General features: G+C 36.7%; 1 protein-coding gene across 9 annotated transcripts in view; it reads left to right on the top strand.

The window, feature by feature from the left end:
- LOC123000103 (putative ankyrin repeat domain-containing protein 20A5) overlaps nt 1-12,647 on the top strand; it is a 388,417-nt gene that overhangs the window by 95,548 nt on the left and 280,222 nt on the right. For all 9 annotated transcript variants that reach the window (XR_008961580.1, XR_008961578.1, XR_006409938.3 and 6 more), the window contains exon 3: nt 11,091-11,266. The gene's annotated coding sequence lies outside the window, so the exon portion shown is untranslated. The remainder of the gene's footprint in view (nt 1-11,090; nt 11,267-12,647) is intronic.

The raw sequence follows: 12,647 nt of genomic DNA, 5'->3' as shown, positions 1-12,647 counted from the left end.
TAATATACTTTTTTTAAATTGAGGCAAATTGGTATATAACATTATATTAGTTTCAGGTCTACAACCTAATAATTTGATGTTTGCATATACTACAAAGTGATCACATGATAAGTCTACTTACTATCCACAACATACAATTGATTTTTCAACCTTTTCACTCACTCTCTAAACCCCTCCCCGTCTGATAACCATCAGTCTGTTCTCCATATATATGAGTTTTGTTTTGTTTCTTAGGCTCCACATATAAACAAAATCTTATGGTAATTGTCTTTCTCTGTCTGACTTATTTCACTTTGTATAATACTCTCAGGGTCCATCCATATTATTGCAAATGTGAGATTTGCTTCTTTTTTCATGGCTGAGTAGTGTTCCAGTGTGTGTGTGTGTGTGTGTGTGTATCACATCTTTTTTATTCACTCATCCATCAATGACCACTTAGGTTGTTTCCATATCTTGGTTATTGTAAATTAATACTGCAATAAACATAGGGGTACATATCTTCTCAAATTAGTGTTTTTCTTAAAGATTTATTTATTTATTTTAGTGGGGGAGGGGCAGAAGGAGGAGACAGAGTTTTTTAATTTAAATTCAATTAATTAACATATAATGTGTTATTAATTTCAGAGGTAGAGTTCAGTGGTTCATCAGTCTTATATAATACACAATGCTCATTACATCACATGCCCTCCTTAATGTCCATCACCCAGTTACCCTATGCCCTCACCTTCCTTCCCTCCAGCAACCCTCAGTTTGTTTCCTATGATTAAGAGTCTCTTATGGTTTGTCTCCCACTCTGATTTCGTCTTGATTTATTTTTTCCTTTCTTCCCCTATGATCCTCTGTTTTCTTTCTTAAAATTCCACGTATGACTGAGATCATATGATAATTGTCTTTCTGATTGACATATTTCGCTTATCATAATAACTTCTAGTTCCATACACATTGTTGTATGTAACAAGAGGTCATTTTTTGATGGCTGCATAATATTCCATTGTATATATATATATATATATATATATATATATATATATATATATACATATATATATATATATATATACCACTTCTTCTTTATCCATTCATCTGTTGATGGACATCTGGGCTCCTTCCATAGTTTGGCTATTGTTGCTATAAACATTGGGGTGTAGGAGCTTCTTTGGATCACTACATTTGTATCTTTGGGGTAAATCCCTAGTAGTGCAATTGCTGGGTTGTAGGGTAACTCTATTTTTAAATTTTTGAGGAACGTCCATACTGTTTTCCAGAGCAGCTACACCAGCTTGCATTCCCACGAACAGTGTAAGAGGGTTCCCCTTTGTCTGTATCCTCACCAACATCTGTTGTTTCCTGATTTGTTAATTTTAGCCATTCAGACTGGTGTGAGGTGGTATCTCATCATGGTTTTGACTTTTATTTCCCTGATGCTGAGAGATGTTGAGCATTTTTTCATGGGTCTGTTGGCCATTTGTATGTCTTCTTTGGAGAAATGTCCATTCATGACTTCTGCCCATTTCTTGATTGGATTTTTTGTTCTTTGGGTGTTGATTTTGATAAGTTCTTTATAGATTTTGGATACTAGCCCTTTATCTGATAAGACATTTGCAAATATCTTCTCCCATTCTGTTGGTTGTCTTTTGGTTTTGTTGACTGTTTCCTTTTCTGTGCAAAAGCTTTTTATCTTGATGAAGTCCCAATAGTTCATTTTTGCCTTTATTTTCCTTGCCTTTGAGACACATCTAGCAAGAAGTTGTTGCAGCCGAGGTCATAGAGGTTGCTGCCTGTGTTCTCCTCTAGGGTTTTGATGGATTCCTGTCTCACATTTGGGTCTTTCATCCATTTTGACTCTATTTTTGAGTATGGTGTAAGGAAATGGTCGAGTTTCATTCTTCTGCATGTGGCTGTCCAATTTTCCCAACACCATTTGTTGAGGAGACTATCTTTTTTTTCATTGGATATTCTTTCCTGCTTTGTCGAAGATTAGTTGACCATAGTGTTGAGGGTCCATTTCTGGTTTCTCTATTCTGTTCCATTGATCTATATGTCTGTTTTTGTGCCAGTACCATATTGTCTTGATGATTACAGCTTTGTAATAGAGCTTGGGAAGTCTGGGATTGTGATGCCACCAGTTTTGGTTTTCTTTTTCAACATTCCTTTGGCTATTCAGGTCTTTTCTGGTTCCATACAAATTTTAGGATTATTTGTTCCAGCTCTGTGAAAAAAGTGGATGGTATTTTTATAGGGATTGCATGGAATGTGTAGATTGCTCTAGGTAGCATAGACATTTTAACAATATTTTTTCTTCTAATCCATGGGCATGGAATGTTTTTCCATTTCTTTGTGTCTTCCTCAATTTTTTTCATGAGTGTTCTACAGTTTTCTAAGTCCAGTTTCTTTGCCTCTTTGTTTACATTTATTCCTAGGTATCTTATGGTTTTGGGTGCAGTTTTGTAAATGGGATTGACTCCTTAATTTCTCTTTCTTCTGTCTCATTGTTAGTATATAGAAATGCAACTGATATCTGTGCATTGATTTTATATCCTGCCACATTGCTGAATTCTTATATGAGTTCTCGCAATTTTGGGGTAGAATCTTTTGGATTTTCCACATAGAGTGCCATGTTGTCTGAGAAGAGTGAGAGTTTTGACTTCTTCCTTGACGATTTGGATGCCTTTTTTGTTGTTGTTGTTGTCTGATTGCTGAGACTAGCACTTCTAGTACTATGATGAGCAGCAGTGGTGATAGTGGACATCTCTGCCATGTTCTTGACCTTTGGGAAAAGCTCTCAGTTTTTCCCCATTGAGAATGATATTCACTGTGGGCTGTTTGTAGATGGCTTTTATGATATTGAGGTATGTTCCCTCTATCCCATTGATACTGTAAAGAGTTTTAATCAAGAAAGAATGCTGTACTTTGTCAAATGCTTTTTCTGCATCTATTGAGAGGATCATATCATTCTTGTCCTTTCTTTTGTTAATGTAGTGTATCACATTGATTGATTTGTGGATGATGAACCACCTTTGCAGCCCAGGAATAAATCCCACTTGGTCATGGTGAATAATCCTTTTTATGTACTGTTGGATCCTATTGGCTAGTATCTTGGTGAGAATTTTTGCACCCATGTTCATCAGGGATATTGGTCTGTAATTCTTTTTGGTGGGGTCTTTGGCTGGTTTTAGGATCAAGGTAATTCTGGCCTTATAGAACACGTTTGGACGTTTTCATTCCATTTCTAATTTTTGAAACAGCTTCAGAAGAATAGGTGTTAATTCTTCATTAAATGTTTGGTACAATTCCCCAGGGAAGCCATCTGGTCCTGGACTCTTGATTATTGTTAGATTTTTGATTACTTGCTTCAATTTCTTTGCTGGTTATGGGTCTGTTCACGTTTTCATTATTATTATTATTATTATTATTATCATTATTATTATTATTAATTTTATTATTATTTTTATTATGGTATGTTATTCACCATACAGTCCATCATTAGTTTTTGATGTAGTGTTCCATGATTTACTGTTTGCATATAACACCCAGTGCTCCATGCAATACATGCCCTCCTTAATACCCATCACCGGGCTAGCCCATTCCCCCACTCCCCTCCCCTCTAAAACCCTCAGTTTGTTTCCCAGAGTCCATGGTCTCTCGTGGTTCATATCCCCCTTTATTACCCCCCCCTTCATTTTCCCCTTCCTTCTCCTCCTGATCTCCCTGCTATTCCTTATGTTCCACAAATGAGTGAAACCATATGATAATTGTTTTTCTCTGCTTGACTTATTTCACTTAGCATGCTCAGGTTTTCTATTTCTTCCTGTTTCAGTTTTGGTAGTTTATACATCTCTAGGAATGCATCCATTTCTTTCAGAATGCCTAATTAGTTAGCATATAGTTGCTCATAATATGTTCTTATATTTGATTGTATTTCTTCAGTGTTGGTTGTGATCTCTACTCTTTCATTCATGATTTTATTTACCTGGGTCCTTTCTCTTTTCTTTTTGATAAGTCTGGCCAGGAGTTTATCAGTTTATTAATTCTTTCAAAGAAACAGCTACTAGTTTCATTGATTTGTTCTACTATTCTTTTTGTTTGTATTTCATTGATTTCTGCTCTAATCTTTACTAATCTTTATTATTTCTCTTCTCCTACCAGGTTTAGGCTTTATTTGCTGTTCCTTCTCCAGCTCCTTTAGGTTATGTGTTTGAGACCTTTCTTGATTCTTGAGAAAGGCTTTTATTGCTATATACTTCCCTCTTAGGACCTCCTTTGCTGCATCCCAAAGGTTTTGAACAGTTGTGTTTTCATTTTCATTTGTTTCCATGAATTTTTATTTTATTTTTTTAATTTCCTGGTTGACCCATTCATTCTTTAGTAGGATGCTCTTTAGCATCCAAGTGTTTGAGTTCCTTCCAAATTGCCTCTTGTGATTGAGTCCAAATTTCAAAGCACTGTGGTCTGAAAATATGCAGGGAATGATCCCAGTCTTTTGGTACTGATTGAGATTTGATTTGTGACCCCGTGTGTGATCTATTCTAGGGAATTTTCCATGTGCACTAGAGAAGAATGTGTATTCTGTTGCTTTAGGGTGGAATGCTCTGAATACATCTGTGAAGTCCATCTGGTCCAGTGTGTCATTCAAAGCCCTTGTTTCCTTATTGATCTTCTGCTTAGATGATCTGTCCATTGTAGTCAGTGGGGTGTTAAAGTCCCATACTGTTATTGTATTATCATCAATGTATTTCTTTGATTTTATTATTAATTGGTTTATATAATTGGTTGCTCCCAAGTTAGGGGCAGAAATATTTACAATTGTTAGATATTCTTGTTGAAAAGACCCTTTAATTATGGTATAATGTCCTTCCTCATCTTTTGTTAGTCTTTGGTTTAAAATCTAATTTTTCTGATAGAAGGATTGCCAATCCAGGTTTCTTTTGATGTCCATTAGCATGGTAAATGGTTTTCCAACCCCTCACTTTCAATCTGGAAGTGTCTTTGGGTCTAAAATGTGTCTCTTACAGGCAGCATATCGATGGGTCTTGCTTTCTTATCCAATGTGATACCCTGTGTCTTTTGATTGGGTCACTTAACCCATTTACATTCAGTGTGACTATTGAAAGATATGAATTTAGTGCCATTGTATTACCTATAAAGTCTACTTTTTCTGTATATCGTCTCTGTTCCTTTCTGGTCTATGTTACTTTTGGGCTCTCTCTTCACTTAAAGGGTCTCTTTTAATATTTCTTGCAGGGCTGGTTTAGTGATCACAAAATCTTTTAATTTCTGTTTGTCCTGGAAGCTTTTTATCTCTCCTTTTATTTTGAATGACATCCTAGCTGGATATAGTATTCTTGGCTGCATATTTTTCTCATTTAGCACCCTGACTATATCATGTCAGTCCTTTCTGGCCTGCCAGGTCTCTGTGGATAGATCTGCTGCCAGTCTAATGTTTCTACCCTTGTAAGTTACAGACCTCTTGTCCTGAGCTGCTTTTATGGTTTTCTCTTTGTCCCTGACATTTGCAATTTTCACTATTATATGTCAGGGTGTTGACGTATTTTTATTGATTTTGAGGGGGATTCTCTATGCCTCCTGGACTTGAATGCCTGTTTCCTTCCTCAGATTAGGGAAGTTCTCTGCTTTAATTTGCTCCAATATGCCTTCTGCCCTCCCTCCTTTCCTCTTTTTCTGGGATCCCAATTATTCTAATATTTCTCTTTATGGTATCACTTATCTCTTGAATTCTCCCCACGTGATACAGTAGTTGTTTGTCTCTTTTTCTCAGCTTCTTTATTCTCCATCATTTTTTCTTCTATATCACTAATTCTATCATCTGCCTCATTTATCCTAGCAGTTAAACCCTTCATTTTTTAATTGCATCTCATTAGTAGCCTTTTTGATTTTGACTTGGTTAGATTTTAGTTCTTTTATTTCTCCAGAAAGAGATTCTTTAGTGTCTTCTATACTTTTTCAAGCCTAGCAAGTATCTTTATAATCATTATTCTGAACTCTAGTTCTGACATCTTACTTATGTCCATACTGACTAGGTCCCTGACAGTCAGTGCTGCCTCTTGTTCTCTTTTTTGAGGTGAGTTTTTGTGTCTTGTCATTCTTGCAGAAAGTGGTCACTTTTCTATTTGTAAAGTTGGAGCTATTCTTTTCTTAGATCTCCAGTTGAGTTTGCAGGTGTTCAGAATGTTTGATAGCTTTCTAGCTGAATTCCTGGGACCAGACAAAACTAAGGTCTTCTGCTTCTGTGCCATCTTGGACTTCCAGCAGCTTTTCAGTTTCTTGTTAGAGAAAATAACTAACCAAGAACAATGTTGGAATAAGAGTCTGTCCCAGATGAAAAACACTTTAGAATATTTATTTCTCATTATGATCTATTAATTAAATGTCATAGCCTGGCCCTTTGGGGGAGAGTAATGTACTATAAGCCATACTGGAGATGAGATTGTGTGTTTAAGTTCAGCTTTGGCTGATAAAATCTAGTGTTTTTATTTTCTTTGGATAAGTACACAGAAGTAGTATTGCTGGATTGTATGGTAGTTCTATTTTTAATTTTTTTGAGGAACTTCATATTATTAATATTATTATTATATTATTAATCTTTATTATGTCCTTCCTTCTACTACCTTCTGGCTTTGCTTGTCCTTCCTTGTCTAATTCTTTTATGTGTAGAATTAGATTATTTATTTGAGCTTTTTCTTGTCTCTTGAGGTAGGCCTATATTGCTTTGAACTTCCCTCTTAGAACTATTTTTGATGTATCTGTAGATTTTGGGTTGCTGTATTTCCATTTTCTTTTGTCTCAAAGTAGTTCTTAAGTTTCCCCTTTGATTTCTTCATTGACCCATTGGATATTCAGTACCACATTGTTTAATCTTCACATACTTGTGATTTTTTTCAGTTTTTTAAATTGTAATTGATTTCTAAAAGTTTTATACCATGTGATCAAAAAGATGCTTGAAAAATATTGCAATCTTCTTAATTTACTGAGATTTGTTTTGTGGTCTAACATCATGTGATCTATCCTGGAGAATGTTCCATGTGCACTTCCAAAGAATATGTATTTTGCTGCTTTTGGATGGAATGATCTGCATATATTTATTAAGCCCATCTGGCCTAATGTTTAAGGCTGATATTTCCTTATTGTCTGGATGATTTATCCATCAATATAAGTGGGGTATTAAAGTCCCCTACTATTATTGTATTGCTGCCAATTTTTCTCTTTAGATCTGTTACTATTTGCTTTATATATTTAGGTGCTCCTAGGTTGGTATGTAAATATTTACAAATGTATTCTTTTATTGCATTTATCCCTTTGTCATTAAGTAATGTCCTCCTTTGTCTTTTATTACAGTCTTTTTTTTAAAGCATTTTGCCTGATATAAGTATAGCTTTCTTTTTATTTCCATTTGTGTGGAAACTTCTTCCATCCTTTCACTTTCATTCTATGTGTGTTTTAGATCTGATGTGAGTCTGTTGTGGGCACATAATGAGTCTTGTTTTTATTTTGTTTTGTTTTTGTTTTTGTTATCCATTCAATTACTCTAAATCTTTGATTGGAGAATTTAGTCCATTTACATTTTCATTATTGATAGGTATGTACTTGTTGCCATTTGGTCCATTGTTTTCTAGAGGTTTTGTAGTTCCTCTCTCTTCTATTCTTCTTTTTCTTGTTTCCTTTGTGGTTTTATGAATTTTAGTGTTATTTTAGATTCCTATCTCATTATCTTTTGTGTATCTACTGTAGGTTTTTGCTTTGTGGTTCATTGTGAGGTTCATATATAACAGTCTACATATAGAACAGTCTAAGTTGGTAGCAACTTAAATATAAACACATTCTTAAAAAACTACTTTTTTACTGCCTACCCTTGCATATTTTATGTTTTCAAAGTCATATTTTACATTTTTTATTTTGTGTATCCCTTAACTGATTATTCTAGTTACAGCTGATTTTGATTTTACTACTTTTGTTTTTTAACTTTCATACAAGCATCATAAGTGATCTTTATTTTCATGTATCTTCTTGTTATTAGTTAGTGCTTTTTCTTTTCAGCTTAAAGAAGACCCTTTAACATTTCTCATAATGAACTTCCTTACGTTTTGCTTGCCTGGAAAACTTTTTATCTTTCCTTCAGTTCTGAATGATAGCCTTGCCAGATAGAGTATTTTTGGTTGAAAGTTCTTTCTTTTCAGCATTTTGAATATATGATGCCACTCTCTTCTGGTCTGCAAAGTTTCTGCTGAAAAATCAGTGGGCAGTCTTATGGGGGTTCTCTTATTTGTAACAACTTGTTTTTCCTTGTTCCTTATAAAATTCTTTATCTTTAAATTTTGGCATTTTATTTTATTTTTATTTTTTTTAAAGATTTTATTTATTTATTTGACAGAGAGAGACAGCCAGTGAGAGAGAGAACACAAGCAGGGGGAGTGGGAGAGGAAGAAGCAGGCTTCCAGCAGAGGAGCCTGACGTGGGGCTCGATCCCATAATGCCAGGATCACGCCCTGAGCCAAAGGCAGACGCTTAATGACTGAGCCACCCAGATGCCCCTAAATTTTGGCATTTTAATTATGATGTGTTTTGGTATGGATCTCTTTGGGTTTGTCTTTTCTAGAATTCTCTGGGCTTCCTGGACCTGTATGTCTGTTTCCTTCCCCAGCTAAGGGAAATTTTCAGTCTTTATATTGTCAAGTAAGTTTTCTTCCCCTTTCTTTCTCTTTTTTCCTTCTGAGACCCCTGTGATGCAAATGTTTTCCTGCTTAATATTGTTTTATAGGTCTCTTAAGCTATTTTCACTTTTAAATTCCTTTTTGTTGTTGCTGTTGCTCTATTTGGCTAAGTTCCTGTCTTCTAGGTCACTGATCCTTTCTTCTCCATCATCTAGTCTGCTGTTGAAACTGTCTAGTGTATTTTTCAGTTCAGTTATTGTATTCTTCAGCTCTGTGACTTCTGTTTGGTACTTTCTCATATTTCCTATCTCTTGTTGAAGTTCTTACTATGTTCATTCATTCTTCTCTTGAATTGGGTCAGTATCTTTATGAACATTACTTTAGAGTCTTTATAAAGTAGATTGCTTATCCCTGTTTTATTAAGATCCTTTTCCAAGATTATCTTGCTCCTTCATTTGGAACATAATCCTGCTTTTTCATTTTGCTTGATTCTCTATGTTTGTTTCTGAATTATAGGTGAAATAGCCACCTCTCCTTATTGAAGGAATGTCCTCGTGTAGCAGATGAACCTTATCTTTTAACCTTCCCCTAGCTCTTGGTTGTCTGTCAAGCTTCTGTGATTGTCTGAGTAGCCTAATTTATTCTTTATAGGTCCCAGTTGTTGAGGGTATGCTAGGACGTGTCAGTGTTCCAAAGGGGGTGATCTCAGTCAGCACCTAGATTCAAGCTGATTGGAAGCCAGATTCTCAGGCAACAACTTTTAAAGTGTACAGATATATACAATCCTGTGGGATCATAGTCATAAATCCTGCTGACCCCTAAACAGAAGATCTGTTTCTCAGGGGGCACCTGAGAAACATTTGCAAGAACTGTGGCTTTAGACAAGTGTTTAAGCACCTTTCTGGGAGGTACCAGTGAGCTCTGGTGAGGCCAAAGGAGGGTGCACAGATGGGATGTTCCTACCTACATTTCCTAAGAATAGCTCTGTAGCCTTTAGATGTGTGGCAAATCTGAATCCTGTCCCTCAGGTTGAAACTCCAGGACAATTAAGTGGGCCTTTTTCATGTGCAGACTGGGGGTGGTGTTTCAGTGTGCTGCCTGCTGCCAAGAATTGTCTTTCTGATTGTTACAGACACCTGGGGTCCAGGAGCACAAGCCCCTTTGATCCCAGAGCCAGACAATCAAGAGCCCTTCTCTGTGTGGACTGCATTCCCCACCGGCTGCATTTAGTGAATCTGTGGTTGCCTGTGGCTTTATTACATCCAGGAAAGAGTGTTGGGGGGCAGGCATGCCTGCAGTTTTAGTGATGCCAGAGAAGAGTGCTAGAAGTACAGTGTGTCTATGGCTTTAGTGAGGACTAGAATGCGCTCTGGGGGCAAGGCAAGCCTGTGACTTTATTAAGGTTGTGTCCATGTGTGCCCGCCTGTGTTAGCAGGACAGAGGGAGAGTGCAAAAAATGTCACTCTCCAGTGCCTTTGCCCCCAAGGAAAATCCCAACTAATTAAGGCACCTCTGGCAGATGCTTTCAAATTAGCAACTGAATCACCCTCACAAATAATCCAGTCCCCTCTCAAACTGCTGCCTTTGCTCTGCTTCTTGGAATGAGTGAGTTTACATAGGAGCCCCTCAAAAGGAGTAGCTCATAATCCCACAGTTCCTTGGGTGCCCTGGAAGTAAGCCCCATTGATTTCAAAAGTCAGACTTTTTTGTGCCTCCTGTCTGGTGCAGGGCCCAAGGGTTAGGGTGCCCAAGGTGGGGTATAAACCTTTCATTTTTCAAGGAGAGGTTCTTGTCTGTGAGATCCCTCCCTAGTTTGTGCTGCCATGTGTAGGTTTTGGTGACTTTTTCCTCTCTCTCTCTTTTTTTTAAAGATTTTATTTATTTATTTGACAGAGACAGACAGCAGAGAGAGGGAACAACAGGCAGGGGGAGTGGGAGAGGAAGAAGCAGGCTCCCAGTGGAGGAGCCTGATGTGGGGCTCGATCCCAGAACACGGGGATCACGCCCTGAGCCGAAGGCAGACACTTAACGACTGTGCCACCCAGGTGCCCCGACTTTTTCCTCTCTTATCCCTCTTCCTCCCTACCCCTCTCCAGCCCTTTTATCCCTTGTTGTAAAGGAAACTGTTCAGCTAGTTTTCATGTTTTTTTTTAAGTGTGAATTAATCCATATGTCATTGTAGATGACAATCCATGTCATTGTGTTCATAGGAGGAAGTAAGTTCAGGATCTTTTTATGCTACCAATATGCTACCATCTTGGACTGCCGTCTCTATTTCTAACATATCTTAAAGAATCTAAAGAATTTCTTCACCTTAACCAATTTGAGTAAATGTGATTTGGTGGGTTTTTTGGTTGGGATTTTCTCAATGGCCTGAAGGACAATCTGACCTCCTCATTTATTCTCTTACAATAAAATGTACAGGCATTTCAAGAGATGAGTGATAGCCTGCCCATTCAGAAGCATCATCCCATCCAGTAGGAAGAGAACCCAAATTAAGGATTCCAGAGATTCCAAACAAGGAGCAATATGAAAAAGAAGCCAGTGCAGCAGAGGTGATTTGGATCCAGGAAGAAATGGAAGGTGCCTATAATAAAAAAGTAAGTCTTTAATTATAACATGTGCTCTTGCTTTTCCTTTTTTGCAGAATTTTAAATGCTATTAGAATTCACTCAACTGCTTTCTTCCTCTAAGACTGAATCACTGCTAATGTTTACTAAAGAAAAATGCATTGTCTCTTGGTCTTTAGAAAGATTGTAAGTTTTTCTCATCTCAGTGAAAAAGGTACTTATCATAGTGGAAGGACTCAATTGCTTAAATTATATTTTGGGAATTGAGTTTTTTCTTGGGGTCTTACTCTTCAACTTACTGGCTATTTGATCTCAGTCACTTTTTAAATCTCTGTCTACCATAGTTTCCTAATCTGTAAAACTGAGATAATAATGGTACCAATAAGCACTTGATAATTGTTAGCTATTGGCAGAATTATTGTTAAATGAATGTTCTGCAGTAGCCTTCCTACCCTTTTACCTGATGACTTTTGAGTATAAAATGTCTGGCAGGTAAAATACAGTGACTTCAATAGTGGGCATTACCATTACGCTTGGGATTGAGGCATTGAGAAAAATGAAAACATCGTCCTGACCTTAGACATTTTAAAATTTATTTATGTGCACAAAAATATGCAGTAGCAAACTTGTATTCTATTGTGAAAATTTATTAAGCTATATACTTTGTGTACTTTTTATGCATATTATTAATCAATAAAAAGTTAGAACAAGAAATAGACAATTGCTATGACAGTCCCCTGATGTCAGATGATAAAAAAATAATGACATTTATAGCCTAGTTGGAATTAAAAATTGGAATTAATTAATTTTTGGATCCACCAGACTGATAATAAAGTAGAAATCATCTTAAATCACCACCAATTTGGTTACCTTTTTAGAATTGGAGTTGGTTCCCAAACCAGATGAAAATATTTGCCTACTTATAGGATAACTAAAAGAATTGACTTGTTCCATGTCTACACTATTTGAACATGGCCTCCTAGAAAGTTTCAAGGAAATAAGTCTTACAGAAGAGTTTGCTTAATTAATCTGTGACTTGCCAGAGAGTTTTTATTCTATCTCTAGAAGAGAAGTCTGGAGCAAAATATCTGCCCCTACTTATCGCAAACCCATCCCTGAACCACTCATTGAGCCTCGGGGGATGAAGCTCTCATTGCCTGGCTTATAATATCACGGAGAGTGAGAATATTGTAACTGACAGTCCCCAAGGCGGCATGTTTTGGGAGAGATTGTTCGTTGAAGGAGATGAAGATAGGCAAGCAACTGACATCTGTTTGCATAACATATAAAGAAGTTTAGACATTCTCCTGCTCGATCAAATTTTCTAAGTGCAGATAGGGGACTAGTTTAAAGATAATTGCTGCAATCTGGGTAGGACCACTGAGGACAATAGCTATGGAGAAGAGATGAG

This window comes from Ursus arctos, unplaced genomic scaffold, assembly GCF_023065955.2.
Source record: "Ursus arctos isolate Adak ecotype North America unplaced genomic scaffold, UrsArc2.0 scaffold_26, whole genome shotgun sequence".
NCBI classification, from domain to species: domain Eukaryota; kingdom Metazoa; phylum Chordata; class Mammalia; order Carnivora; family Ursidae; genus Ursus; species Ursus arctos.
The sequence above is the reverse complement of the archived record's forward strand: the minus strand, read 5'-3'. Positions and strand labels throughout refer to the sequence as shown.